Genomic DNA, 6,000 nt, shown 5'->3' with positions numbered 1-6,000 from the left:
TATGGCCATGGTGTATATTTTATTACATTGTTTATATATATATATATTGTATATATATATTGTATGTATATACATATATATATATATATAGTCTCAAAAAAAAGTGTATATTTTATTACATTGTTTTATATATATATATTGCCATGATGTATATTCTATTACATTGTTTTATATATATATTGTTAATACTTTCTTCTTTTTTTGTGTGTGGATATTGTATAGTTTATTCTCATTCTTATTCTTTTTTTAGTCTGCTACTGCTGTCGGGTGTTTTGCACATAAGAATTTCACGAACCGATTATACTTGTATAAAAGGGGATGTGACAATAAAAACTTGAAACTTGAAACAGGGTGCTAAAGGATGCTGCAGGGTACTAAAGGATGCTGCAGGGTGCTACAGGGTGCTAAAGGATGCTACAAGTTGCTAAATGATGATACATTGCTACAGGTGCGTCAATGGGACACCGACCACAGATCTTATTTGACGAGTTGGGAGAGGGAAATGGTTGGAAAGGAATTATAACTATTATATTATTATAACTGTATTAGGTTTTGTTCATGTTATTAAAATGTTACTTTACAGTACGGTGAAATAAAGAAATATTTCTCAACATCGCATTCACAAAAGTAAATTCCCAAAAAAAGGCTAACTCCAACTGCCTTGCAGGCTAACTGCAAGGCAGTTGGAGTCTTGCGTTCATCCTCACTCAACCATATGAAGTGAAAACAATCAATATTTGCTCAGCCTCTGTTCTGACATGCGCCATCCGCCTAAGATCCGCCATTACTTAGTGAGGCGAGGTTGCTACTGTGTGCCTTGTATCCGCCATGCACCGCTCACTGAATCGGGAAGAGCATCACAAATGGGACTTTTCTGTATTGTCACTACTGTGCCTCATCTTGAGAGAATCTGTAGGCAATAGCGTGCTAATACCAGGGACTTAAGTTCCAGCTTTAGTGGCTCAAATGTGCAATTCTTATTTACTGGACTGGTTTGTCTCCGGCTGGAGTTGATTTGGGTATTGTCTCCACCACAGCCCAGAAACACTTTTTAGGAAGCAATTTCCACATTGCAAGCGGAAATCGTTTGCACGTGCAAATGATCGCCAACACACTTCTTAAAGCAAACCGCCATAACACTGTCACCAAAAGGAAAGACCGCCCAGTTCGGCAAAACGTCAAGGTACATATTCAGGGCTCACTATTTTCTTTGGTTGTATTCAGACTTTTGTGTGCCTTTCAGCAACACACGCTAATGCCTCTGTCAAAAGAACACAGGGCATGGACTTTATTGCATGTTTTTTTCTTTTTTTTCAAGGACATACATTTTTTTTTAATGCCATTATCTCTATGCTTCACCGCAACAAAGTCATAAAGTCAAAACAATGCCCGTTGCCTGTTGGATGTTGTTGGCTAGAGCGGAGATAAGCATTCAAATTGACCTTTTTTCCCCTTCTCCAGTCGCAAAAAGCAACAAACAACACAGAGGTGATTTTGTTCCCCATACCCAGGTCCACAACAGCTTCATCTGTGTGTTGAAACATTCAGCCCATTGTGCGTGCAGCTGATTAAAAAGCGGTCGTAAAAAAAACAAATAGAGGACATCTTTTTCTCAGGGGGCTTGAGTGCCAGACAGGCAGCTTGGCTGGAGGCTGCGTCCGGGCGGCGGACAGCCGTCGGACAGCCGCTGCCCGGTGGGAGAAACGGGCCCAACATCGGCCCAAACCGAATGCTGTCAGCATTGGCAGCGCGGGCAGCTGAAGAAACAGTGAAATAAAACACCGTTTCTGCCCCTCATCCTTCAGATTTGAGGCGGCGGGGGGTGGGCTACCTTCTTCTCTTTCAAGACGCTGGAACCCTCCCGCGCCGGGGAGACGGTCGAGTAAATCGACACTGTTGCTGCATTTGGACCGGGGAGACATACAGGAACAGTCCGACATGCTCAGTACCTGAGCATGGCCATACGAGCCCCGTGGAGTCTTGTTAATCCTCTCGCACTTCATAAAATCTGATTTACAGCCCAATGGGCAGCTGCACGGTCCCATCGCTGCGCTGTGTGTTAGCGGTTGGAATTAACCAGAAGTCGATCGCAATATTATGAGCTCAAATCATCACTGTGAATGTAAACGGCTCATATTTTCATTTGAGCAAATGACATTTCATCTTGGTTATTTTAAAATTCCCTTGATTCAAATGTTTGTTTTTGTTTTTTTCTTCACAATGGCGTTTTTCCAACTTCGCTGTCGGCTAACGTAGCTCATGCTGGATGTGAATTGAGAAAGAAAACACATGCAAGTTGAAAGTTTTGTAAAAAAAATGTATGCCTCGAATTATAGTCCCCGACTGGGAATGAGCTGAACGGAACTTAAGCTTTGTTAATAGAACTACGGGCAAAGTTGTTATGCCCTATGAAGAGGCGAGAGACGATAACTGGGAAAACACCATAAACCAACCTCCACAAGGAGGGATCGTGATGAACTTTAAACTCATAACTGATAATGGCAGACGGTGGTTCCGTCATTTTCGGAGACTGAGGAATGTCACTGACGCATAAACGCCTTCAAAAGCAGGAGCTCCTGACTTCCTCGCCAACTCACGTTTCACTGTTCGGCTTTCAGATGTCTCGGCCGATTGGGAAGCCATTTTAATCAGCCCTACGTAAACAAACAACACAGCGGCATCGCCGCACATGAATGATGCGAAGTGAGGCAGACCACATGTTGCCCGTAAGTGCAGACGTCTGGCTATCTTCATTTGTCAACAACGATTTCAACAATCACGCCATTGTAGGTGGCTGCATGTGTGTGTGTGTGTGGGGGGGGCAGCGAAGAGCTGAGATTCCGGAATAACGTGAAATTGAACTTTAACCGCGTTGTCTTAAGCGAGTCAACGTCATTAATTAGCACTTCAGTTGACTTTCATTTGCGTGGCGATATTAAACTAAGACGATTGTTTTAACATGTGGTTCTGTCTTTAATTTGGAGACATCATGGCAACAATTACTACCGCTGTGTTTTTATTAATGACGAGAATGTCGAGTCATTTGAGGCTCCATTAGTTCTGTTTGTGTGTAATTTTTCATTCCGGCTCGCAGTTCTTCCCGTAATTACAGCAACACAAATATATATATTTTATTTCTGTGCTGCAGCAACAACAAAAAACGAGTTGGCTGTGAAATCTTCTTCACTCTGAAGTTGCAATATCGCACTTCCGTGACCCATTAAGTAAGTTTCAACACAACAAATTAAAGACCCCCAAAACTAGAACAACATTCCAGACAGAAATGTGCTGAACAAATACGACTCTCCTCTCTTTGAAGAGATTCTAATTGGATCACGGAGCAACGTGACGTTCCGATGCACCTCCTCGTCTCCCGATGAACCCGTTCTCCTAATTGTGACTTAAGGCACATGTGAGTTTTAAGCACTGGGGAAATTTCGTGTGGCGTGATTAGTCTTTTTCTCCGGCGCTTCGTGTTCTCAAACTTCACCGGGAGTCGCGCAAACCGTCTCCGCCGGGAATGTGATTACATCAACAAAAAGCGGTGTCAGGTGCAAATGGCTTTGAGCCGCCACACAACAATACCAGTTGAGTTTTCAACACTTGAGATTTCCTCCGGGACGGACCTTTCCATATTACAGATCTATAAAAAGAAGCAAATTGCCTGCCTGCTACAACCCAAACCGCCGTTTGACGAAGGGGGCCTCCCGGCCGCTATTAATGCTCTGGGTGGTGTTTCCCTCCGGATGGGGGGGGGGGGGGGGGGTGGCCCCTGACATGCAGACTTCAGACTGCCCCCCCACCCCACCTCCCTCTGCCTCCTGGACCCGCCACCGGCTGTGGACGACACTTACTGGCGCGGCCCGAGAAGGAAGGGTGCACGGGAACCAGATACAACTGTGTACATAAGTAGCTCCAACTTCTTTACACATCCCGGCAGCAGTCGGAGACGGGTAATTCGACCCTAGAGGGGAGGAAACACTGGTGGAGGAGTTAAGTGCTGCCTGCTGATGAGGACGCCGGGTGAATGTTTAACAGATTTCTCTGGAAAAAGAAGACAAATAGTAAATGGTTGTCTGTGTGGAACTTTAAATAAATATTATAGACAGTAATACACTTTCTTTTAGGGGAATTCAAATGTTGTGAGAGACATTTGGACCATCGCGGGGCACTTAAACTTTCCACTTGACACCGGAGCTGGTGATATTTTACAAAAAGGGAAAGGTTGGTCCCCTTCAGAGTCAGAAGATTCTTCTTTTCTTTTTTTACCTTTGGGTTTGCTAAACAAAGGCTGTATTAACAAGCTCCGGTGAGCCCAACATGGAATAAAGACACGTGGTGGCGGCGGAGGACAGAATTTGTCAGCAGCTGACAAACTATTTAAAAAGTATTCTTCATTAAATAAAGCACCACCCCCTACTTCCAACAACAACAAAAAGTCGAGACATTTAAATTGCCACCGTGTCCCTCGTCAGTGATGTCTACACAGCCGGAGGTCCTGAGAGCACTGGGTCCACGAGGTGAGTGTCAGTCCACAGTTTGCAGTAACAGCTGCGTCTTCTTACAGCCACTCCCTCGCCCGTCGTTGCCCGCTGCGACAGAGCTCCCGTTGGATCTAAATTTGCTTGAAGAGTCCCTCCCCCTCCCCCGGCACGGAGCTGGAGCTCTGACGCGAAAAAGCATCACAGCTCCAGCAGCGACCTTTGACATGTTGCACAATTACGCTTTCCCCACTGTTCGCCAATCAATTTGGCGGCGACAAGGCGAGGGTGGCGGCGTGGCGGCGGCGGCGTCTTCATTACCCTCGTTGCGGAGCATAATAGCTTTAAATGCTTAGTGTCACTCCCGTACGAGGATGGCGGGAAGGCTTTAATTAGAGAACGCCATGGCAACGCCGGACATGTTTAGGTTTCGGTACAATGATGTGAAACAGACGACGAGGAGTTGGAGCCATCGACGAGGAAACTGATGAAATCTAAGAACACGAAAACGTTGCGGGGTGAAAGACGTGCGGAAGGGCACGAAGCATTGGCCAGGACTCTGACGGTTGGATATGTCAGCAACTGAAAGGCTCGTCCAGTTTGTTGGAGAGATGGTCAACAGCAGTGCTGCCAATGGTGGACCCAAGAGCTCCACACCACAGCGATACAATGGACTCTCCTTCATGTCTCCTGGCCACCGAGGCTGAGCTCTGAGCACACTGAGCACATTGTTCCTATTGACAATGCTGTCGTTGTTTTAATGCATCCATCCAACATCGTTTTCTCATTTTAGAGGTCAATAAAAAGACACGATGAGTTGAGCATTTTCTTTCCATTATTGTTCGTAAGGTGTTTCGAATAACTTGAGTTGGAGAAGAAGAAAAAAAGTACTGAGGTGCTAAAGAATACCAGAAAATGATTTTTAAACCACAAGGGTGTTTTTTACATTTTTTTTCAGATTAATTTGCAGGTCAATACAATTTTCTTCCGAATGATTTTCTTCATGAGTTCTTTCACATGGAACGCAAGTATTACACAGCTGAAGGAAGCAGCGTCGTTTTTCCGGATTTTAGTGGATTTGTCTCGGCCAATAAAAGGCACTAACTTATCAGATCGCGTGGATAAGCTACGGACATATTCAAAGTGTATACTACAACACTCATGAGGATGGCTGTTGCTGCATTATACCACTTTGAAGACCCCTAATCATTTAAATAAAGGATTTGTAAGGGTTTGCAACTGCGTTTATGGGGCCAATGACATCACGTGACCTGGACTCTGTAATGCCATGATTTGGCCACTATTTAAAATGTGCTTTAAAGCGCGGCGCTCTTCCATGGGGGATTTACTCATACCAGATCCACGCCTTCCGCATTGTTTTACCTTTCACAATAAAAGCCCTCGTTCTAGAGAAAAGCTTGCAGTAACTTAAGCTATTCAACAATTTAGCTCAGACAGACGTCCAGATGCTGCCCTGGGTCGATAACAACCATGTAGTCGGTCCACTAATTGCACAAAT

The sequence above is a fragment of the Pseudoliparis swirei genome, chromosome 12, assembly GCF_029220125.1.
Source record: "Pseudoliparis swirei isolate HS2019 ecotype Mariana Trench chromosome 12, NWPU_hadal_v1, whole genome shotgun sequence".
Classification (NCBI taxonomy): Eukaryota; Metazoa; Chordata; class Actinopteri; order Perciformes; family Liparidae; genus Pseudoliparis; species Pseudoliparis swirei.
This window is presented reverse-complemented; position numbering follows the sequence as displayed.